General features: G+C 43.3%; 21 non-coding genes across 21 annotated transcripts; all 21 read right to left on the minus strand.

Annotated features, from left to right (window-relative positions):
• Positions 1-5,582: 5,582 nt before the first annotated feature.
• Positions 5,583-5,773, minus strand: LOC146746695 (U2 spliceosomal RNA). Its single transcript, XR_014929376.1, has one exon. It is a non-coding gene; the product is annotated as a U2 spliceosomal RNA (small nuclear RNA).
• Positions 5,774-6,176: 403 nt separating this feature from the next.
• Positions 6,177-6,367, minus strand: LOC146746696 (U2 spliceosomal RNA). Its single transcript, XR_014929377.1, has one exon. It is a non-coding gene; the product is annotated as a U2 spliceosomal RNA (small nuclear RNA).
• A 403-nt stretch (positions 6,368-6,770) lies between these two features.
• Positions 6,771-6,961, minus strand: LOC146746697 (U2 spliceosomal RNA). The gene has a single exon (XR_014929347.1). It is a non-coding gene; the product is annotated as a U2 spliceosomal RNA (small nuclear RNA).
• A 403-nt stretch (positions 6,962-7,364) lies between these two features.
• Positions 7,365-7,555, minus strand: LOC146746698 (U2 spliceosomal RNA). Its single transcript, XR_014929378.1, has one exon. It is a non-coding gene; the product is annotated as a U2 spliceosomal RNA (small nuclear RNA).
• Positions 7,556-7,958: 403 nt separating this feature from the next.
• On the minus strand, positions 7,959-8,149 carry LOC146746699 (U2 spliceosomal RNA). Its single transcript, XR_014929379.1, has one exon. It is a non-coding gene; the product is annotated as a U2 spliceosomal RNA (small nuclear RNA).
• A 403-nt stretch (positions 8,150-8,552) lies between these two features.
• Positions 8,553-8,743, minus strand: LOC146746700 (U2 spliceosomal RNA). The gene has a single exon (XR_014929380.1). It is a non-coding gene; the product is annotated as a U2 spliceosomal RNA (small nuclear RNA).
• A 403-nt stretch (positions 8,744-9,146) lies between these two features.
• On the minus strand, positions 9,147-9,337 carry LOC146746701 (U2 spliceosomal RNA). The gene has a single exon (XR_014929381.1). It is a non-coding gene; the product is annotated as a U2 spliceosomal RNA (small nuclear RNA).
• Positions 9,338-9,740: 403 nt separating this feature from the next.
• On the minus strand, positions 9,741-9,931 carry LOC146746702 (U2 spliceosomal RNA). The gene has a single exon (XR_014929331.1). It is a non-coding gene; the product is annotated as a U2 spliceosomal RNA (small nuclear RNA).
• A 403-nt stretch (positions 9,932-10,334) lies between these two features.
• LOC146746703 (U2 spliceosomal RNA) lies at positions 10,335-10,525 on the minus strand. Its single transcript, XR_014929382.1, has one exon. It is a non-coding gene; the product is annotated as a U2 spliceosomal RNA (small nuclear RNA).
• A 403-nt stretch (positions 10,526-10,928) lies between these two features.
• On the minus strand, positions 10,929-11,119 carry LOC146746704 (U2 spliceosomal RNA). The gene has a single exon (XR_014929238.1). It is a non-coding gene; the product is annotated as a U2 spliceosomal RNA (small nuclear RNA).
• Positions 11,120-11,522: 403 nt separating this feature from the next.
• Positions 11,523-11,713, minus strand: LOC146746705 (U2 spliceosomal RNA). Its single transcript, XR_014929239.1, has one exon. It is a non-coding gene; the product is annotated as a U2 spliceosomal RNA (small nuclear RNA).
• Positions 11,714-12,116: 403 nt separating this feature from the next.
• LOC146746706 (U2 spliceosomal RNA) lies at positions 12,117-12,307 on the minus strand. The gene has a single exon (XR_014929332.1). It is a non-coding gene; the product is annotated as a U2 spliceosomal RNA (small nuclear RNA).
• Positions 12,308-12,716: 409 nt separating this feature from the next.
• Positions 12,717-12,914, minus strand: LOC146746707 (U2 spliceosomal RNA). Its single transcript, XR_014929353.1, has one exon. It is a non-coding gene; the product is annotated as a U2 spliceosomal RNA (small nuclear RNA).
• Positions 12,915-18,575: 5,661 nt separating this feature from the next.
• LOC146746708 (U2 spliceosomal RNA) lies at positions 18,576-18,766 on the minus strand. The gene has a single exon (XR_014929333.1). It is a non-coding gene; the product is annotated as a U2 spliceosomal RNA (small nuclear RNA).
• A 409-nt stretch (positions 18,767-19,175) lies between these two features.
• Positions 19,176-19,366, minus strand: LOC146746709 (U2 spliceosomal RNA). Its single transcript, XR_014929334.1, has one exon. It is a non-coding gene; the product is annotated as a U2 spliceosomal RNA (small nuclear RNA).
• A 409-nt stretch (positions 19,367-19,775) lies between these two features.
• On the minus strand, positions 19,776-19,966 carry LOC146746710 (U2 spliceosomal RNA). Its single transcript, XR_014929240.1, has one exon. It is a non-coding gene; the product is annotated as a U2 spliceosomal RNA (small nuclear RNA).
• A 403-nt stretch (positions 19,967-20,369) lies between these two features.
• Positions 20,370-20,560, minus strand: LOC146746711 (U2 spliceosomal RNA). Its single transcript, XR_014929241.1, has one exon. It is a non-coding gene; the product is annotated as a U2 spliceosomal RNA (small nuclear RNA).
• Positions 20,561-20,963: 403 nt separating this feature from the next.
• On the minus strand, positions 20,964-21,154 carry LOC146746712 (U2 spliceosomal RNA). Its single transcript, XR_014929242.1, has one exon. It is a non-coding gene; the product is annotated as a U2 spliceosomal RNA (small nuclear RNA).
• Positions 21,155-21,557: 403 nt separating this feature from the next.
• On the minus strand, positions 21,558-21,748 carry LOC146746713 (U2 spliceosomal RNA). The gene has a single exon (XR_014929243.1). It is a non-coding gene; the product is annotated as a U2 spliceosomal RNA (small nuclear RNA).
• A 403-nt stretch (positions 21,749-22,151) lies between these two features.
• LOC146746714 (U2 spliceosomal RNA) lies at positions 22,152-22,342 on the minus strand. The gene has a single exon (XR_014929244.1). It is a non-coding gene; the product is annotated as a U2 spliceosomal RNA (small nuclear RNA).
• A 403-nt stretch (positions 22,343-22,745) lies between these two features.
• Positions 22,746-22,936, minus strand: LOC146746715 (U2 spliceosomal RNA). The gene has a single exon (XR_014929245.1). It is a non-coding gene; the product is annotated as a U2 spliceosomal RNA (small nuclear RNA).
• Between the last annotated feature and the right edge of the window lie 13 nt (positions 22,937-22,949).

Here is a 22,949-nt window from a genome sequence, read left to right on the forward strand (position 1 = left end):
TGCCAACACCTTTCTTGTACCATGCATTAAAGGTTTAGGTATAACGTGCTGGGCCATGGCCGTGAAAACGGCCGCGGCTGGAGTCGCTGACGGAACTGTGAGTCTCAGGGAGGTGAAGATAATGAGCCACGAGGGTATACAATGCGTGAGCATTAAAGAAGCGTTATTTGATATCCTGATGGTGAGGCTCTAACAAAGGGTTTCCAAGTAGTGAAAAAGTCAGGTCTGGAGAGGCGTTGAAATTCGGCCTTAAGACGGTGTGTTATTTCTGCCTTAATGTGCTGTAGTGTGGTCTCCGCTGGTAGATGGATATCATCATAAGCTGCTTTACATCTTGATCTCCAAATGTGAAGCTTGACAAGATTAATAAGGTAGATAGCCGGACTATTTGGAAATGAGTTGTGCGGTGTATTGGGCAAGCTGTACAGGATTAGGTTTGAATCGGCGGTAGACAAGATGTTGTAGAGGCGGAAAAACCTTGAGTCTACCCACGACCACAGAAAGTCTGAGAAAGCACACTTCACGAAGATGTGTTCAATGGATTCGGGGTTGTTGCAGGCACTACGAGGACAGATTTGGGTGGAGGCGAGCCCCCACTTGTGCATATTAATGGTGGTTGGGAGTACTCTGTGTGTTGTGCGCCAGGCCAAATCAATCATCTTTTTCTCCAGAAGTGGTGAGTGTATCCTGGTCCAGATGGTTTTCCAATCAAGGTTTGCATTATGCTCCATCACACGTGGGTACGTGATTGTCTGCTTGTTCAGAAGGGTGTAGAGTTCCTTGGTGGAGGTCAATTCCCAATTGGTGTTGCTGTCGATTGTGTGGACGGTGTTCGCAAGATTGATAAGTGCGGTATACCAAGGGGGGTGGGGCGAGAAGTGCGGGGATGAATTGGACCAGATTCCGGGGATCATCTTCCTAAGAGCAGTGGCACAGTATGCCTTGAGGAAGAAACTGCTAGGATGTTTGTAGAAGCTCGCTTGAAGTGGTTTCAGTAGCATGACTTTAGATTTAAGTGACAGGTTCGTCAGGCCCCAGCCCCCTTCATTGGGAGGTAGGTAGATAACCTCACGACGCACTCTGTCCCCTCTGTTGCTCCAAAAAAAGGCAAAAATATCTGTAGTGATTGCCTTCTCCACCACTGGAGGGCAAGGGAAGAGAGGAGCAATGTAGTAGAAAAGCGGAAGAGCAATAGTGTTTAGAACAACTGTTTTCCCTGCCAGAGTAAGATGTCTGGTCTCCCAGGTGGAAAACAGCTTAGTGAGCTTGCTGTGCCGGTCTGTCCAATTCTCGGATGGCATGTCTCCATTGGATATCCATATGCCATTAATTTTGATCTTATTGTTGGTGAATTTAATCCCTGCTGGGCAGTCGACTCTTTCTCTCCATTTACCCGTCCATAAGCCCATAGACTTGTCTTTATTGAGACAAGAGCCTGAGGCAAGCTCAAATTGTCTACAGATGTTCATCAGCACGTTAATTTCAGAGGAGTTCACTATGACTGCTGTGATGTCATCGGCATATTGAAGTAGTTTAGCCGCGGGTGATGGTCCCGGCAGGCTGAAACCCCCAAACCTGGATGAGTGTCTTACAGCTGCCGCAAAGGGCTCAATGTACAGAGTGTACAGCAGAGGAGACAGTGGGCATCCTTGCCGAACGCCTCTTGACAGGGGGAATGGGGTCGCAAGAAAGCCATTGACAAGTAATTTGCTTCCGATGTCCTTGTAGAGGGTTTGAATAGCATCGATAAAGTGTGGTCCAAAATTCATCTTGTGCAGGATTCTGTGGAGAAAAGGCCACTCCACACGGTCAAAGGCTTTCTCTTGGTCAAGGGAGACAATGGCACAGGGAATGTTGCGCTGGTTGGCAAAATGAACAATGTCTCTAATCAGTTGGATGTTTTGAAGTATTGATCTGCCTGGCACCCCACAGGTTTGAAAGGGTGAGAGGAGCTTGGGAGTAACAGTCTTCAGCCTGTTGCACAGCGATTTCGAGATCAATTTGTAATCTGTGTTGAGTAGAGAAATGGGACGTTTGTTTTTGGGGCAGAGATCAGCGTTTTCTTTCCCAGGAATGGACGTGTCAACATTTTTGTTGAGCAGTGTGATTATGCCTACTCTCTGTGAGCCAGATAATTTACCCTGTTCCAGAGCCTGGTTTATAACCTGAAGAAGATCGTTTTTAATGATCTGCCAAAAGGTGAGGTAGAATTCTTTGGGTAAGCCGTCACTGCCTGGCGTTTTGTTGTCCTCCATACTCTTCAGGGAGGTAAAGAGCTCTGTCAGGGTGATGGGTTTTTCCAAGACCAGCTGTTCCTTGCTGGACAGCTGAGAAGTGATGTGGGAAAGAAAATAATCCTGTTCATCCGTGTCAAGGCTGGGAGAAGCAGTGTACAGAGATCCAAAGAATTGGGTCAGGGAGGCCTCAATTTTTTCCTGGGACCGGTGGATGTTACCCTCCATATCCTGAATTGCAGAGATGATTTTCTTTTTGCCTTGTCTGCGCTCGCGGGTGAGAAAAAATCTAGTACACTTTTCGTCTAGGTCGAACTTGCGGACACGGGCACGGATTTTCACACCTTCGAGGCGTTTCTTATTAATGTTGTTGATTTTATTTTTAATAGAAATGTGGGAACTGAGAGTCTCTTTGGAGCGGTCTCCCTGGTTTAGTTGAGTAGTGAGTTGGTCGAGTTTAAGCTGGAGAGACTGCTGTTCGGCCTTCTGCGCCCTGGCTCTGATTCTTGCGTGTTTCTGCAAGATGAATTTAACCCTACTCTTCACCATATCCCACCAATCGGCCTGGCATTGAAAGCCTGGCTGCAGTGATTGCCAAAGGGCATACTTGTCCGCGATTTCTGTGTAAACTGAGCGATCCTGTAGCAAGGAAGTGTTACATTTCCATACACCCGGGCCACGACGCAGGATATTGGGGAAGGTAATGTTCACTGAAACAGAGTCATGATCTGACAGGGAGCAGGCGTTAATAGTGGTCCGCGTGCTCATGTGGGCCGAGATGTAAAAACGGTCCAGCCGAGAGGCCACTGAGTTGTTGGAATCCCTCCAAGTGAACTGTTGTCCATTGGGGTGTTCTTTTCGCCAAGAGTCAACAAGTTGGAGATCTTCAACCAGCGATTCCAGATTCCTGCTTCCTGTGTAGGAATGAGAGCTTGAATGGGAACCACCACATCTGTCCGCCGGGGACAAGAGGCAGTTGAAGTCACCCCCTAGAATAATAGGGGAGCCACCGCCAAAATATTGGTGCAAAATGTTGAAGAATATGGGTCTTTGACCGGGTGAGTTGGGACCGTAGATATTGATGAGAGTGAGGGGGGAGCCATTTACTAGGACTGAACAGGCAATGACCCTACCCTCTGTGTCTTTCATAGTATTCTTCAAACAAGCCTCAGAATGAGGTGAGAAGAGAGTTCCCACTCCCTTGCTCTTATTAGAACCTAGGCTCCAGATTGCAGTCCCTCCCCACTCAGCGGTCCATTGATTTTCTTCTTGCACATTACCGATGTGAGCCTCCTGAATGAAGATGATGTCATACTTATTCCTGCATTGCTGGAAAAACTGTGCTCTCTTAGAAGGGTCTCGCAAGCCATTGACGTTACAGGTGAGTACGGTGAGGAGAGGCATAATGACAGTGAGGTTGTGGAGAACCATACAGAGTTAATTGATGAAATAATAGTCAAAAAAGGAAGAACTCTTACCGAGGACAAATTGTGGGTGACTGTTGCAGCAGTGGGTCAACCATTCCGAAGTATTCACCGAGATCTCTTTACATTCCTTTACTGGACAGAGAATCTCCACCAGGTCAAAATTATTGTGAACCTCTTGACGATGTCTGAGCACCTCAACCCATCCAGTGAGGCGCTTTCTACAGTCAGTGCCTGACAAGGAACCACAGACGACGTCGACTTCTCCTAGTTTGAGTAGAGGGGAGTTTTTGGTTGCAGTGAAGGCTGCCAGGGTTTGCTTTTCAGGCTTCCTCTTCTTGCCATCTTGGCTACAAATTGACTCCTGGTCTGAAGAGGTGCAGAAGTCATCCTCATCAGCAGGGGGCTTCTTTCTCTTCGGCTCGTCCTCTGGGATATCTTCGCCGACTGACACTGGCCGTTTTTCTCTGTGGATCACCTCATCACTGCCAATTGTGTTCAGGGGCTCCTTCAGTAGGTCTGAGATGTCCTCGTGATCCTCGGTTGGTGAAACTTGGCCAGCGTTGTTGTTGGTGGGAGGATCATTGGCAGGCGTGGGAAGGGACCATTTCTTGTCGATATTCGTTTTGTTGGCGAAGGCTATCGGACAGAGACGGAAGTTGTGTCCGTCTTCGTTACAAATTGTGCACTTAATTTGTCTCTTACACGCCTCAGCAGTGTGTCCGAGCTCTTGACACCTGAAGCATTTTACCTCTTTACAATCTTTAGCAAAGTGTCCCTTCTGGTTGCATTTTGCGCAGATCTTTGGTTGCCCAGGGTACGACAGCCAGATGTTGCGGTTACAAACGCGAATCCTTGGTGGAATGCTGTGGCGAAGCTTGATCTTGTATTGTCGCAACCCATTGTAACATGATGGAAAGTCTGCATAAACACACTTTCTTGCCGCAACTATCTCTCCATATGGTGCCAACGCATATTGGACATAGCAGTCGTTCATGTCGTTTCCCACAAAGGAGGCAGTGACAATGACGACTTCCTCATAATTTGTTACAGAAACCATTTCAGATATAGATTCTAACTTCGGCATAAACTCTCGTCTGAGACTTATGGAGCGAAATGTAACATCATACTTTCCGGGAGCAGTTCTTTCAACTGCTTCTAAGTGGGGTTCTACTTCAACACCGGCGAGGCCAAGAAATATGAAAACCTCTTTAGGAGCAACATTTTCCGAGAATGCTAGGTTCAGCACCCTGTCTTTTCTTGCCAGTGGCCGGGAATTGGCCATGGCTGGCGGCATACTAGAACACCAGGAAACAGAGAACACAGCAGGAACTCCCTAAACCTATAGTCTGGTGACTAAGGGTAGGGGAGAATCAAAAACACTGGATGCAGCAAATGAGAAATAACAGAAATGTAACTTACGAAACTGTAGAACAGCTGCTGGAAGAGTCTCTTCAGGATACGCGCAGATTAAGTCCGATAATTACCAATTAGATCTTAGCCAAAAGGCCGAGAAGCGATAACCAGTTACGGCCATAGCACAGAGGCATATGCAGATATGCAAATAAATGGTCCAGCTCATATACGAACACGAAAATGGTAAATGTTGAAATAACAACCCGGAAATTTCGTATATTGTTTTCATGCCTAATGGCATGTTTGTTACTATTATTTGTTACAAAGTAACTAGTCGCCTGCATACTATCTCGGCGACTTTTGTGGCAATCGAAGCTAAAGTTAAGCCAAAAATATATATTTATACGTAGCGTCAGGTGACGTAATCGATTATGCAAATTAGGACCGTCCGTCCAGCCGAAGAATAAGGGTTTTAAAAAGTTCCATTAGCGCCCACTATCGGGCATTAAAATGGAGAAAACGGGTGACGCAATGGGTTGATTTGTTTTATTCTGATATTAAATTGTATATGAGGTGGACCATTCCCAGAAATACTGCAATACTGGGTCAATCCGTGGCCAGGACGGAGCAAGCCCCTATTCCATGGCCTGTTTTCAAAAATCAGTTTAATATCGAGTTGCTCAATGAGCAACGTATCAGATATTAAGCTGATAAGAACAGATACTACACATGATCTTAGCCAAAAGGCCGAGAAGCGATAACCAGTTACGGCCATAGCACAGAGGCATATGCAGATATGCAAATAAATGGTCCAGCTCATATACGAACACGAAAATGGTAAATGTTGAAATAACAACCCGGAAATTTCGTATATTGTTTTCATGCCTAATGGCATGTTTGTTACTATTATTTGTTACAAAGTAACTAGTCGCCTGCATACTATCTCGGCGACTTTTGTGGCAATCGAAGCTAAAGTTAAGCCAAAAATATATATTTATACGTAGCGTCAGGTGACGTAATCGATTATGCAAATTAGGACCGTCCGTCCAGCCGAAGAATAAGGGTTTTAAAAAGTTCCATTAGCGCCCACTATCGGGCATTAAAATGGAGAAAACGGGTGACGCAATGGGTTGATTTGTTTTATTCTGATATTAAATTGTATATGAGGTGGACCATTCCCAGAAATACTGCAATACTGGGTCAATCCGTGGCCAGGACGGAGCAAGCCCCTATTCCATGGCCTGTTTTCAAAAATCAGTTTAATATCGAGTTGCTCAATGAGCAACGTATCAGATATTAAGCTGATAAGAACAGATACTACACATGATCTTAGCCAAAAGGCCGAGAAGCGATAACCAGTTACGGCCATAGCACAGAGGCATATGCAGATATGCAAATAAATGGTCCAGCTCATATACGAACACGAAAATGGTAAATGTTGAAATAACAACCCGGAAATTTCGTATATTGTTTTCATGCCTAATGGCATGTTTGTTACTATTATTTGTTACAAAGTAACTAGTCGCCTGCATACTATCTCGGCGACTTTTGTGGCAATCGAAGCTAAAGTTAAGCCAAAAATATATATTTATACGTAGCGTCAGGTGACGTAATCGATTATGCAAATTAGGACCGTCCGTCCAGCCGAAGAATAAGGGTTTTAAAAAGTTCCATTAGCGCCCACTATCGGGCATTAAAATGGAGAAAACGGGTGACGCAATGGGTTGATTTGTTTTATTCTGATATTAAATTGTATATGAGGTGGACCATTCCCAGAAATACTGCAATACTGGGTCAATCCGTGGCCAGGACGGAGCAAGCCCCTATTCCATGGCCTGTTTTCAAAAATCAGTTTAATATCGAGTTGTTCAATGAGCAACGTATCAGATATTAAGCTGATAAGAACAGATACTACACATGATCTTAGCCAAAAGGCCGAGAAGCGATAACCAGTTACGGCCATAGCACAGAGGCATATGCAGATATGCAAATAAATGGTCCAGCTCATATACGAACACGAAAATGGTAAATGTTGAAATAACAACCCGGAAATTTCGTATATTGTTTTCATGCCTAATGGCATGTTTGTTACTATTATTTGTTACAAAGTAACTAGTCGCCTGCATACTATCTCGGCGACTTTTGTGGCAATCGAAGCTAAAGTTAAGCCAAAAATATATATTTATACGTAGCGTCAGGTGACGTAATCGATTATGCAAATTAGGACCGTCCGTCCAGCCGAAGAATAAGGGTTTTAAAAAGTTCCATTAGCGCCCACTATCGGGCATTAAAATGGAGAAAACGGGTGACGCAATGGGTTGATTTGTTTTATTCTGATATTAAATTGTATATGAGGTGGACCATTCCCAGAAATACTGCAATACTGGGTCAATCCGTGGCCAGGACGGAGCAAGCCCCTATTCCATGGCCTGTTTTCAAAAATCAGTTTAATATCGAGTTGCTCAATGAGCAACGTATCAGATATTAAGCTGATAAGAACAGATACTACACATGATCTTAGCCAAAAGGCCGAGAAGCGATAACCAGTTACGGCCATAGCACAGAGGCATATGCAGATATGCAAATAAATGGTCCAGCTCATATACGAACACGAAAATGGTAAATGTTGAAATAACAACCCGGAAATTTCGTATATTGTTTTCATGCCTAATGGCATGTTTGTTACTATTATTTGTTACAAAGTAACTAGTCGCCTGCATACTATCTCGGCGACTTTTGTGGCAATCGAAGCTAAAGTTAAGCCAAAAATATATATTTATACGTAGCGTCAGGTGACGTAATCGATTATGCAAATTAGGACCGTCCGTCCAGCCGAAGAATAAGGGTTTTAAAAAGTTCCATTAGCGCCCACTATCGGGCATTAAAATGGAGAAAACGGGTGACGCAATGGGTTGATTTGTTTTATTCTGATATTAAATTGTATATGAGGTGGACCATTCCCAGAAATACTGCAATACTGGGTCAATCCGTGGCCAGGACGGAGCAAGCCCCTATTCCATGGCCTGTTTTCAAAAATCAGTTTAATATCGAGTTGCTCAATGAGCAACGTATCAGATATTAAGCTGATAAGAACAGATACTACACATGATCTTAGCCAAAAGGCCGAGAAGCGATAACCAGTTACGGCCATAGCACAGAGGCATATGCAGATATGCAAATAAATGGTCCAGCTCATATACGAACACGAAAATGGTAAATGTTGAAATAACAACCCGGAAATTTCGTATATTGTTTTCATGCCTAATGGCATGTTTGTTACTATTATTTGTTACAAAGTAACTAGTCGCCTGCATACTATCTCGGCGACTTTTGTGGCAATCGAAGCTAAAGTTAAGCCAAAAATATATATTTATACGTAGCGTCAGGTGACGTAATCGATTATGCAAATTAGGACCGTCCGTCCAGCCGAAGAATAAGGGTTTTAAAAAGTTTCATTAGCGCCCACTATCGGGCATTAAAATGGAGAAAACGGGTGACGCAATGGGTTGATTTGTTTTATTCTGATATTAAATTGTATATGAGGTGGACCATTCCCAGAAATACTGCAATACTGGGTCAATCCGTGGCCAGGACGGAGCAAGCCCCTATTCCATGGCCTGTTTTCAAAAATCAGTTTAATATCGAGTTGCTCAATGAGCAACGTATCAGATATTAAGCTGATAAGAACAGATACTACACATGATCTTAGCCAAAAGGCCGAGAAGCGATAACCAGTTACGGCCATAGCACAGAGGCATATGCAGATATGCAAATAAATGGTCCAGCTCATATACGAACACGAAAATGGTAAATGTTGAAATAACAACCCGGAAATTTCGTATATTGTTTTCATGCCTAATGGCATGTTTGTTACTATTATTTGTTACAAAGTAACTAGTCGCCTGCATACTATCTCGGCGACTTTTGTGGCAATCGAAGCTAAAGTTAAGCCAAAAATATATATTTATACGTAGCGTCAGGTGACGTAATCGATTATGCAAATTAGGACCGTCCGTCCAGCCGAAGAATAAGGGTTTTAAAAAGTTCCATTAGCGCCCACTATCGGGCATTAAAATGGAGAAAACGGGTGACGCAATGGGTTGATTTGTTTTATTCTGATATTAAATTGTATATGAGGTGGACCATTCCCAGAAATACTGCAATACTGGGTCAATCCGTGGCCAGGACGGAGCAAGCCCCTATTCCATGGCCTGTTTTCAAAAATCAGTTTAATATCGAGTTGCTCAATGAGCAACGTATCAGATATTAAGCTGATAAGAACAGATACTACACATGATCTTAGCCAAAAGGCCGAGAAGCGATAACCAGTTACGGCCATAGCACAGAGGCATATGCAGATATGCAAATAAATGGTCCAGCTCATATACGAACACGAAAATGGTAAATGTTGAAATAACAACCCGGAAATTTCGTATATTGTTTTCATGCCTAATGGCATGTTTGTTACTATTATTTGTTACAAAGTAACTAGTCGCCTGCATACTATCTCGGCGACTTTTGTGGCAATCGAAGCTAAAGTTAAGCCAAAAATATATATTTATACGTAGCGTCAGGTGACGTAATCGATTATGCAAATTAGGACCGTCCGTCCAGCCGAAGAATAAGGGTTTTAAAAAGTTCCATTAGCGCCCACTATCGGGCATTAAAATGGAGAAAACGGGTGACGCAATGGGTTGATTTGTTTTATTCTGATATTAAATTGTATATGAGGTGGACCATTCCCAGAAATATTGCAATACTGGGTCAATCCGTGGCCAGGACGGAGCAAGCCCCTATTCCATGGCCTGTTTTCAAAAATCAGTTTAATATCGAGTTGCTCAATGAGCAACGTATCAGATATTAAGCTGATAAGAACAGATACTACACATGATCTTAGCCAAAAGGCCGAGAAGCGATAACCAGTTACGGCCATAGCACAGAGGCATATGCAGATATGCAAATAAATGGTCCAGCTCATATACGAACACGAAAATGGTAAATGTTGAAATAACAACCCGGAAATTTCGTATATTGTTTTCATGCCTAATGGCATGTTTGTTACTATTATTTGTTACAAAGTAACTAGTCGCCTGCATACTATCTCGGCGACTTTTGTGGCAATCGAAGCTAAAGGTAAGCCAAAAATATATATTTATACGTAGCGTCAGGTGACGTAATCGATTATGCAAATTAGGACCGTCCGTCCAGCCGAAGAATAAGGGTTTTAAAAAGTTCCATTAGCGCCCACTATCGGGCATTAAAATGGAGAAAACGGGTGACGCAATGGGTTGATTTGTTTTATTCTGATATTAAATTGTATATGAGGTGGACCATTCCCAGAAATACTGCAATACTGGGTCAATCCGTGGCCAGGACGGAGCAAGCCCCTATTCCATGGCCTGTTTTCAAAAATCAGTTTAATATCGAGTTGCTCAATGAGCAACGTATCAGATATTAAGCTGATAAGAACAGATACTACACATGATCTTAGCCAAAAGGCCGAGAAGCGATAACCAGTTACGGCCATAGCACAGAGGCATATGCAGATATGCAAATAAATGGTCCAGCTCATATACGAACACGAAAATGGTAAATGTTGAAATAACAACCCGGAAATTTCGTATATTGTTTTCATGCCTAATGGCATGTTTGTTACTATTATTTGTTACAAAGTAACTAGTCGCCTGCATACTATCTCGGCGACTTTTGTGGCAATCGAAGCTAAAGTTAAGCCAAAAATATATATTTATACGTAGCGTCAGGTGACGTAATCGATTATGCAAATTAGGACCGTCCGTCCAGCCGAAGAATAAGGGTTTTAAAAAGTGCCATTAGCGCCCACTATCGGGCATTAAAATGGAGAAAACGGGTGACGCAATGGGTTGATTTGTTTTATTCTGATATTAAATTGTATATGAGGTGGACCATTCCCAGAAATACTGCAATACTGGGTCAATCCGTGGCCAGGACGGAGCAAGCCCCTATTCCATGGCCTGTTTTCAAAAATCAGTTTAATATCGAGTTGCTCAATGAGCAACGTATCAGATATTAAGCTGATAAGAACAGATACTACACATGATCTTAGCCAAAAGGCCGAGAAGCGATAACCAGTTACGGCCATAGCACAGAGGCATATGCAGATATGCAAATAAATGGTCCAGCTCATATACGAACACGAAAATGGTAAATGTTGAAATAACAACCCGGAAATTTCGTATATTGTTTTCATGCCTAATGGCATGTTTGTTACTATTATTTGTTACAAAGTAACTAGTCGCCTGCATACTATCTCGGCGACTTTTGTGGCAATCGAAGCTAAAGTTAAGCCAAAAATATATATTTATACGTAGCGTCAGGTGACGTAATCGATTATGCAAATTAGGACCGTCCGTCCAGCCGAAGAATAAGGGTTTTAAAAAGTTCCATTAGCGCCCACTATCGGGCATTAAAATGGAGAAAACGGGTGACGCAATGGGTTGATTTGTTTTATTCTGATATTAAATTGTATATGAGGTGGACCATTCCCAGAAATACTGCAATACTGGGTCAATCCGTGGCCAGGACGGAGCAAGCCCCTATTCCATGGCCTGTTTTCAAAAATCAGTTTAATATCGAGTTGCTCAATGAGCAACGTATCAGATATTAAGCTGATAAGAACAGATACTACACATGATCTTAGCCAAAAGGCCGAGAAGCGATAACCAGTTACGGCCATAGCACAGAGGCATATGCAGATATGCAAATAAATGGTCCAGCTCATATACGAACACGAAAATGGTAAATGTTGAAATAACAACCCGGAAATTTCGTATATTGTTTTCATGCCTAATGGCATGTTTGTTACTATTATTTGTTACAAAGTAACTAGTCGCCTGCATACTATCTCGGCGACTTTTGTGGCAATCGAAGCTAAAGTTAAGCCAAAAATATATATTTATACGTAGCGTCAGGTGACGTAATCGATTATGCAAATTAGGACCGTCCGTCCAGCCGAAGAATAAGGGTTTTAAAAAGTTCCATTAGCGCCCACTATCGGGCATTAAAATGGAGAAAACGGGTGACGCAATGGGTTGATTTGTTTTATTCTGATATTAAATTGTATATGAGGTGGACCATTCCCAGAAATATTGCAATACTGGGTCAATCCGTGGCCAGGACGGAGCAAGCCCCTATTCCATGGCCTGTTTTCAAAAATCAGTTTAATATCGAGTTGCTCAATGAGCAACGTATCAGATATTAAGCTGATAAGAACAGATACTACACATGATCTTAGCCAAAAGGCCGAGAAGCGATCGCGATAACCAGTTACGGCCATAGCACAGAGGCATATGCAGATATGCAAATAAATGGTCCAGCTCATATACGAACACGAAAATGGTAAATGTTGAAATAACAACCCGGAAATTTCGTATATTGTTTTCATGCCTAATGGCATGTTTGTTACTATTATTTGTTACAAAGTAACTAGTCGCCTGCATACTATCTCGGCGACTTTTGTGGCAATCGAAGCTAAAGTTAAGCCAAAAATATATATTTATACGTAGCGTCAGGTGACGTAATCGATTATGCAAATTAGGACCGTCCGTCCAGCCGAAGAATAAGGGTTTTAAAAAGTTCCATTAGCGCCCACTATCGGGCATTAAAATGGAGAAAACGGGTGACGCAATGGGTTGATTTGTTTTATTCTGATATTAAATTGTATATGAGGTGGACCATTCCCAGAAATACTGCAATACTGGGTCAATCCGTGGCCAGGACGGAGCAAGCCCCTATTCCATGGCCTGTTTTCAAAAATCAGTTTAATATCGAGTTGCTCAATGAGCAACGTATCAGATATTAAGCTGATAAGAACAGATACTCCTTTTTGGTTTAGGGGTAGCGAAATTCAACTAAATGGAACTATTTAGATCTATGTTAGTTAGGTGCCCCAAGGCAGGCCGGCCACGCCGGTTCGGAGCTCAAGGTGGTGCGATCACCCCTGCCAACACCTTTCTTGTACCATGCATTAAAAGTTTAGGTATAACGTGCTGGGCCATGGCCGTGAAAACGGCCGCGGCTGGAGTCACTGACGGAACTGTGAGTCTCAGGGAGGTGAAGATAATGAGCCACGAGGGCATACAATGCGTGAGCATTAAAGAAGCGTTATTTGATATCCTGATGGTGAGGCTCTAACAAAGGGTTTCCAAGTAGTGAAAAAGTCAGGTCTGGAGAGGCGTTGAAATTCGGCCTTAAGACGGTGTGTTATTTCTGCCTTAATGTGCTGTAGTGTGGTCTCTGCTGGTAGATGGATATCATCATAGGCTGCTTTACATCTTGATCTCCAAATGTGAAGCTTGACGAGATTAATAAGGTAGATAGCAGGACTATTTGGAAATGAGTTGTGCGGTGTATTGGGCAAGCTGTACAGGATTAGGTTTGAATCGGCGGTAGACAAGATGTTGTAGAGGCGGAAAAACCTTGAGTCTACCCACGACCACAGAAAGTCTGAGAAAGCACACTTCACGAAGATGTGTTCAATGGATTCGGGGTTGTTGCAGGCACTACGAGGACAGATTTGGGTGGAGGCGAGCCCCCACTTGTGCATATTAATGGTGGTTGGGAGTACTCTGTGTGTTGTGCGCCAGGCCAAATCAATCATCTTTTTCTCCAGAAGTGGTGAGTGTATCCTGGTCCAGATGGTTTTCCAATCAAGGTTTGCATTATGCTTCATCACACGTGGGTAAGTGATTGTCTGCTTGTTCAGAAGGGTGTAGAGTTCCTTGGTGGAGGTCAATTCCCAATTGGTGTTGCTGTCGATTGTGTGGACGGTGTTCACAAGATTGATAAGTGCGGTATACCAAGGGGGGTGGGGCGAGAAGTGCGGGGATGAATTGGACCAGATTCCGGGGATCATCTTCCTAAGAGCAGTGGCACAGTATGCCTTGAGGAAGAAACTGCTAGGATGTTTGTAGAAGCTCGCTTGAAGTGGTTTCAGTAGCATGACTTTAGATTTAAGTGACAGGTTCGTCAGGCCCCAGCCCCCTTCATTGGGAGGTAGGTAGATAACCTCACGACGCACTCTGTCCCCTCTGTTGCTCCAAAAAAAGGCAAAAATATCTGTAGTGATTGCCTTCTCCACCACTGGAGGGCAAGGGAAGAGAGGAGCAATGTAGTAGAAAAGCGGAAGAGCAATAGTGTTTAGAACAACTGTTTTCCCTGCCAGAGTAAGATGTCTGGTCTCCCAGGTGGAAAACAGCTTAGTGAGCTTGCTGTGCCGGTCTGTCCAATTCTCGGATGGCATGTCTCCATTGGATATCCATATGCCATTAATTTTGATCTTATTGTTGGTGAATTTAATCCCTGCTGGGCAGTCGACTCTTTCTCTCCATTTACCCGTCCATAAGCCCATAGACTTGTCTTTATTGAGACAAGAGCCTGAGGCAAGCTCAAATTGTCTACAGATGTTCATCAGCACGTTAATTTCAGAGGAGTCCACTATGACTGCTGTGATGTCATCGGCATATTGAAGTAGTTTAGCCGCGGGTGATGGTCCCGGTAGGCTGAAACCCCCAAACCTGGATGAGTGTCTTACAGCTGCCGCAAAGGGCTCAATGTACAGAGTGTACAGCAGAGGAGACAGTGGGCATCCTTGCCGAACGCCTCTTGACAGGGGGAATGGGGTCGCCAGAAAGCCATTGACAAGTAATTTGCTTCCGATGTCCTTGTAGAGGGTTTGAATAGCATCGATAAAGCGTGGTCCAAAATTCATCTTGTGCAGGATTCTGTGGAGAAAAGGCCACTCCACACGGTCAAAGGCTTTCTCTTGGTCAAGGGAGACAATGGCACAGGGAATGTTGCGCTGGTTGGCAAAATGAACAATGTCTCTAATCAGTTGGATGTTTTGAAGTATTGATCTGCCTGGCACCCCACAGGTTTGAAAGGGTGAGAGGAGCTTGGGAGTAACAGTCTTCAGCCTGTTGCACAGCGATTTCGAGATCAATTTGTAATCTGTGTTGAGTAGAGAAATGGGACGTTTGTTTTGGGGGCAGAGATCAGCGTTTTCTTTCCCAGGAATGGACGTGTCAACATTTTTGTTGAGCAGTGTGATTATGCCTACTCTCTGTGAGCCAGATAATTTACCCTGTTCCAGAGCCTGGTTTATAACCTGAAGAAGATCGTTTTTAATGATCTGCCAAAAGGTGAGGTAGAATTCTTTGGGTAAGCCGTCACTGCCTGGCGTTTTGTTGTCCTCCATACTCTTCAGGGAGGTAAAGAGCTCTGTCAGGGTGATGGGTTTTTCCAAGACCAGCTGTTCCTTGCTGGACAGCTGAGAAGTGATGTGGGAAAGAAAATAATCCTGTTCATCCGTGTCAAGGCTGGGAGAAGCAGTGTACAGAGATCCAAAGAGTTGGGTCAGGGAGGCCTCAATTTTTTCCTGGGACCGGTGGATGTTACCCTCCATATCCTGAATTGCAGAGATGATTTTCTTTTTGCCTTGTCTGCGCTCGCGGGTGAGAAAAAATCTAGTACACTTTTCGTCTAGGTCGAACTTGCGGACACGGGCACGGATTTTCACCCCTTCGAGGCGTTTCTTATTAATGTTGTTGATTTTATTTTTAATAGAAATGTGGGAACTGAGAGTCTCTTTGGAGCGGTCTCCCTGGTTTAGTTGAGTAGTGAGTTGGTCGAGTTTAAGCTGGAGAGACTGCTGTTCGGCCTTCTGCGCCCTGGCTCTGATTCTTGCGTGTTTCTGCAAGATGAATTTAACCCTACTCTTCACCATATCCCACCAATCGGCCTGGCATTGAAAGCCTGGCTGCAGTGATTGCCAAAGGGCATACTTGTCCGCGATTTCTGTGTAAACTGAGCGATCCTGTAGCAAGGAAGTGTTACATTTCCATACACCCGGGCCACGAGGCAGGATATTGGGGAAGGTAATGTTCACTGAAACAGGGTCATGATCTGACAGGGAGCAGGCGTTAATAGTGGTCCGCGTGCTCATGTGGGCCGAGATGTAAAAACGGTCCAGCCGAGAGACCACTGAGTTGTTGGAATCCCTCCAAGTGAACTGTTGTCCATTGGGGTGTTCTTTTCGCCAAGAGTCAACAAGTTGGAGATCTTCAACCAGCGATTCCAGATTCCTGCTTCCTGTGTAGGAATGAGAGCTTGAATGGGAACCACCACATCTGTCCGCCGGGAACAAGAGGCAGTTGAAGTCACCCCCTAGAATAATAGGGGAGCCACCGCCAAAATATTGGTGCAAATTGTTGAAGAATATGGGTCTTTGACCGGGTGAGTTGGGACCGTAGATATTGATGAGAGTGAGGGGGGAGCCATTTACTAGGACTGAACAGGCAATGACCCTACCCTCTGTGTCTTTCATAGTATTCTTCAAACAAGCCTCAGAATGAGGTGAGAAGAGAGTTCCCACTCCCTTGCTCTTATTAGAACCTAGGCTTCAGATTGCAGTCCCTCCCCACTCAGCGGTCCATTGATTTTCTTCCTGCACATTACCGATGTGAGCCTCCTGAATGAAGATGATGTCATACTTATTCCTGCATTGCTGGAAAAACTGTGCTCTCTTAGAAGGGTCTCGCAAGCCATTGACGTTACAGGTGAGTACGGTGAGGAGAGGCATAATGACAGTGAGGTTGTGGAGAACCATACAGAGTTAATTGATGAAATAATAGTCAAAAAAGGAAGAACTCTTACCGAGGACAAATTGTGGGTGACTGTTGCAGCAGTGGGTCAACCATTCCGAAGTATTCACCGAGATCTCTTTACATTCCTTTACTGGACAGAGAATCTCCACCAGGTCAAAATTATTGTGAACTTCTTGACGATGTCTGAGCACCTCAACCCATCCAGTGAGGCGCTTTCTACAGTCAGTGCCTGACAAGGAACCACAGACGACGTCGACTTCTCCTAGTTTGAGTAGAGGGGAGTTTTTGGTTGCAGTGAAGGCTGCCAGGGTTTGCTTTTCAGGCTTCCTCTCCTTGCCATCTTGGCTACAAATTGACTCCTGGTCTGAAGAGGTGCAGAAGTCATCCTCATCAGCAGGGGGCTTCTTTCTCTTCGGCTCGTCCTCTGGGATGTCTTCGCCGACTGACACTGGCCGTTTTTCTCTGTGGATCACCTCATCACTGCCAATTGTGTTCAGGGGCTCCGTCAGTAGGTCTGAGATGTCCTCGTGATCCTCGGTTGGTGAAACTTGGCCAGCGTTGTTGTTGGTGGGAGGATCATTGGCAGGCGTGGGAAGGGACCATTTCTTGTCGATATTCGTTTTGTTGGCGAAGGATATCGGACAGAGACGGAAGTTGTGTCCGTCTTCGTTACAAATTGTGCACTTAATTTGTCTCTTACACGCCTCAGCAGTGTGTCCGAGCTCTTGACACCTGAAGCATTTTACCTCTTTACAATCTTTAGCAAAGTGTCCCTTCTGGTTGCACTTTGCGCAGATCTTTGGTTGCCCAGGGTACGACAGCCAGATGTTGCGGTTACAAACGCGAATCCTTGGTGGAATGCTGTGGCGAAGCTTGATCTTGTATTGTCGCAACCCATTGTAACATGATGGAAAGTCTGCATAAACACACTTTCTTGCCGCAACTATCTCTCCATATGGTGCCAACGCATATTGGACATAGCAGTCGTTCATGTCGTTTCCCACAAAGGAGGCAGTGACAATGACGACTTCCTCATAATTTGTTACAGAAACCATTTCAGATATAGATTCTAACTTCGGCATAAACTCTCGTCTGAGACTTATGGAGCGAAATGTAACATCATACTTTCCGGGAGCAGTTCTTTCAACTGCTTCTAAGTGGGGTTCTACTTCAACACCGGCGAGGCCAAGAAATATGAAAACTTCTTTAGGAGCAACATTTTCCGAGAATGCTAGGTTCAGCACCCTGTCTTTTCTTGCCAGTGGCCGGGAATTGGCCATGGCTGGCGGCATACTAGAACACCAGGAAACAGAGAACACAGCAGGAACTCCCTAAACCTATAGTCTGGTGACTAAGGGTAGGGGAGAATCTAAAACACTGGATGCAGCAAATGAGAAATAACAGAAATGTAACTTACGAAACTGTAGAACAGCTACTGGAAGAGTCTCTTCAGGATACGCGCAGATTAAGTCCGATAATTACCAATTAGATCTTAGCCAAAAGGCCGAGAAGCGATAACCAGTTACGGCCATAGCACAGAGGCATATGCAGATATGCAAATAAATGGTCCAGCTCATATACGAACACGAAAATGGTAAATGTTGAAATAACAACCCGGAAATTTCGTATATTGTTTTCATGCCTAATGGCATGTTTGTTACTATTATTTGTTACAAAGTAACTAGTCGCCTGCATACTATCTCGGCGACTTTTGTGGCAATCGAAGCTAAAGTTAAGCCAAAAATATATATTTATACGTAGCGTCAGGTGACGTAATCGATTATGCAAATTAGGACCGTCCGTCCAGCCGAAGAATAAGGGTTTTAAAAAGTTCCATTAGCGCCCACTATCGGGCATTAAAATGGAGAAAACGGGTGACGCAATGGGTTGATTTGTTTTATTCTGATATTAAATTGTATATGAGGTGGACCATTCCCAGAAATATTGCAATACTGGGTCAATCCGTGGCCAGGACGGAGCAAGCCCCTATTCCATGGCCTGTTTTCAAAAATCAGTTTAATATCGAGTTGCTCAATGAGCAACGTATCAGATATTAAGCTGATAAGAACAGATACTACACATGATCTTAGCCAAAAGGCCGAGAAGCGATCGCGATAACCAGTTACGGCCATAGCACAGAGGCATATGCAGATATGCAAATAAATGGTCCAGCTCATATACGAACACGAAAATGGTAAATGTTGAAATAACAACCCGGAAATTTCGTATATTGTTTTCATGCCTAATGGCATGTTTGTTACTATTATTTGTTACAAAGTAACTAGTCGCCTGCATACTATCTCGGCGACTTTTGTGGCAATCGAAGCTAAAGTTAAGCCAAAAATATATATTTATACGTAGCGTCAGGTGACGTAATCGATTATGCAAATTAGGACCGTCCGTCCAGCCGAAGAATAAGGGTTTTAAAAAGTTCCATTAGCGCCCACTATCGGGCATTAAAATGGAGAAAACGGGTGACGCAATGGGTTGATTTGTTTTATTCTGATATTAAATTGTATATGAGGTGGACCATTCCCAGAAATATTGCAATACTGGGTCAATCCGTGGCCAGGACGGAGCAAGCCCCTATTCCATGGCCTGTTTTCAAAAATCAGTTTAATATCGAGTTGCTCAATGAGCAACGTATCAGATATTAAGCTGATAAGAACAGATACTACACATGATCTTAGCCAAAAGGCCGAGAAGCGATCGCGATAACCAGTTACGGCCATAGCACAGAGGCATATGCAGATATGCAAATAAATGGTCCAGCTCATATACGAACACGAAAATGGTAAATGTTGAAATAACAACCCGGAAATTTCGTATATTGTTTTCATGCCTAATGGCATGTTTGTTACTATTATTTGTTACAAAGTAACTAGTCGCCTGCATACTATCTCGGCGACTTTTGTGGCAATCGAAGCTAAAGTTAAGCCAAAAATATATATTTATACGTAGCGTCAGGTGACGTAATCGATTATGCAAATTAGGACCGTCCGTCCAGCCGAAGAATAAGGGTTTTAAAAAGTTCCATTAGCGCCCACTATCGGGCATTAAAATGGAGAAAACGGGTGACGCAATGGGTTGATTTGTTTTATTCTGATATTAAATTGTATATGAGGTGGACCATTCCCAGAAATACTGCAATACTGGGTCAATCCGTGGCCAGGACGGAGCAAGCCCCTATTCCATGGCCTGTTTTCAAAAATCAGTTTAATATCGAGTTGCTCAATGAGCAACGTATCAGATATTAAGCTGATAAGAACAGATACTACACATGATCTTAGCCAAAAGGCCGAGAAGCGATAACCAGTTACGGCCATAGCACAGAGGCATATGCAGATATGCAAATAAATGGTCCAGCTCATATACGAACACGAAAATGGTAAATGTTGAAATAACAACCCGGAAATTTCGTATATTGTTTTCATGCCTAATGGCATGTTTGTTACTATTATTTGTTACAAAGTAACTAGTCGCCTGCATACTATCTCGGCGACTTTTGTGGCAATCGAAGCTAAAGTTAAGCCAAAAATATATATTTATACGTAGCGTCAGGTGACGTAATCGATTATGCAAATTAGGACCGTCCGTCCAGCCGAAGAATAAGGGTTTTAAAAAGTTCCATTAGCGCCCACTATCGGGCATTAAAATGGAGAAAACGGGTGACGCAATGGGTTGATTTGTTTTATTCTGATATTAAATTGTATATGAGGTGGACCATTCCCAGAAATACTGCAATACTGGGTCAATCCGTGGCCAGGACGGAGCAAGCCCCTATTCCATGGCCTGTTTTCAAAAATCAGTTTAATATCGAGTTGCTCAATGAGCAACGTATCAGATATTAAGCTGATAAGAACAGATACTACACATGATCTTAGCCAAAAGGCCGAGAAGCGATAACCAGTTACGGCCATAGCACAGAGGCATATGCAGATATGCAAATAAATGGTCCAGCTCATATACGAACACGAAAATGGTAAATGTTGAAATAACAACCCGGAAATTTCGTATATTGTTTTCATGCCTAATGGCATGTTTGTTACTATTATTTGTTACAAAGTAACTAGTCGCCTGCATACTATCTCGGCGACTTTTGTGGCAATCGAAGCTAAAGTTAAGCCAAAAATATATATTTATACGTAGCGTCAGGTGACGTAATCGATTATGCAAATTAGGACCGTCCGTCCAGCCGAAGAATAAGGGTTTTAAAAAGTTCCATTAGCGCCCACTATCGGGCATTAAAATGGAGAAAACGGGTGACGCAATGGGTTGATTTGTTTTATTCTGATATTAAATTGTATATGAGGTGGACCATTCCCAGAAATACTGCAATACTGGGTCAATCCGTGGCCAGGACGGAGCAAGCCCCTATTCCATGGCCTGTTTTCAAAAATCAGTTTAATATCGAGTTGCTCAATGAGCAACGTATCAGATATTAAGCTGATAAGAACAGATACTACACATGATCTTAGCCAAAAGGCCGAGAAGCGATAATCAGTTACGGCCATAGCACAGAGGCATATGCAGATATGCAAATAAATGGTCCAGCTCATATACGAACACGAAAATGGTAAATGTTGAAATAACAACCCGGAAATTTCGTATATTGTTTTCATGCCTAATGGCATGTTTGTTACTATTATTTGTTACAAAGTAACTAGTCGCCTGCATACTATCTCGGCGACTTTTGTGGCAATCGAAGCTAAAGTTAAGCCAAAAATATATATTTATACGTAGCGTCAGGTGACGTAATCGATTATGCAAATTAGGACCGTCCGTCCAGCCGAAGAATAAGGGTTTTAAAAAGTTCCATTAGCGCCCACTATCGGGCATTAAAATGGAGAAAACGGGTGACGCAATGGGTTGATTTGTTTTATTCTGATATTAAATTGTATATGAGGTGGACCATTCCCAGAAATACTGCAATACTGGGTCAATCCGTGGCCAGGACGGAGCAAGCCCCTATTCCATGGCCTGTTTTCAAAAATCAGTTTAATATCGAGTTGCTCAATGAGCAACGTATCAGATATTAAGCTGATAAGAACAGATACTACACATGATCTTAGCCAAAAGGCCGAGAAGCGATAACCAGTTACGGCCATAGCACAGAGGCATATGCAGATATGCAAATAAATGGTCCAGCTCATATACGAACACGAAAATGGTAAATGTTGAAATAACAACCCGGAAATTTCGTATATTGTTTTCATGCCTAATGGCATGTTTGTTACTATTATTTGTTACAAAGTAACTAGTCGCCTGCATACTATCTCGGCGACTTTTGTGGCAATCGAAGCTAAAGTTAAGCCAAAAATATATATTTATACGTAGCGTCAGGTGACGTAATCGATTATGCAAATTAGGACCGTCCGTCCAGCCGAAGAATAAGGGTTTTAAAAAGTTCCATTAGCGCCCACTATCGGGCATTAAAATGGAGAAAACGGGTGACGCAATGGGTTGATTTGTTTTATTCTGATATTAAATTGTATATGAGGTGGACCATTCCCAGAAATACTGCAATACTGGGTCAATCCGTGGCCAGGACGGAGCAAGCCCCTATTCCATGGCCTGTTTTCAAAAATCAGTTTAATATCGAGTTGCTCAATGAGCAACGTATCAGATATTAAGCTGATAAGAACAGATACTACACATGATCTTAGCCAAAAGGCCGAGAAGCGATAACCAGTTACGGCCATAGCACAGAGGCATATGCAGATATGCAAATAAATGGTCCAGCTCATATACGAACACGAAAATGGTAAATGTTGAAATAACAACCCGGAAATTTCGTATATTGTTTTCATGCCTAATGGCATGTTTGTTACTATTATTTGTTACAAAGTAACTAGTCGCCTGCATACTATCTCGGCGACTTTTGTGGCAATCGAAGCTAAAGTTAAGCCAAAAATATATATTTATACGTAGCGTCAGGTGACGTAATCGATTATGCAAATTAGGACCGTCCGTCCAGCCGAAGAATAAGGGTTTTAAAAAGTTCCATTAGCGCCCACTATCGGGCATTAAAATGGAGAAAACGGGTGACGCAATGGGTTGATTTGTTTTATTCTGATATTAAATTGTATATGAGGTGGACCATTCCCAGAAATACTGCAATACTGGGTCAATCCGTGGCCAGGACGGAGCAAGCCCCTATTCCATGGCCTGTTTTCAAAAATCAGTTTAATATCGAGTTGCTCAATGAGCAACGTATCAGATATTAAGCTGATAAGAACAGATACTACACATGATCTTAGCCAAAAGGCCGAGAAGCGATAACCAGTTACGGC

The sequence above is a fragment of the Saccoglossus kowalevskii genome, chromosome 4 (assembly GCF_978046115.1).
Source record: "Saccoglossus kowalevskii chromosome 4, keSacKowa6.1, whole genome shotgun sequence".
NCBI classification, from domain to species: domain Eukaryota; kingdom Metazoa; phylum Hemichordata; class Enteropneusta; family Harrimaniidae; genus Saccoglossus; species Saccoglossus kowalevskii.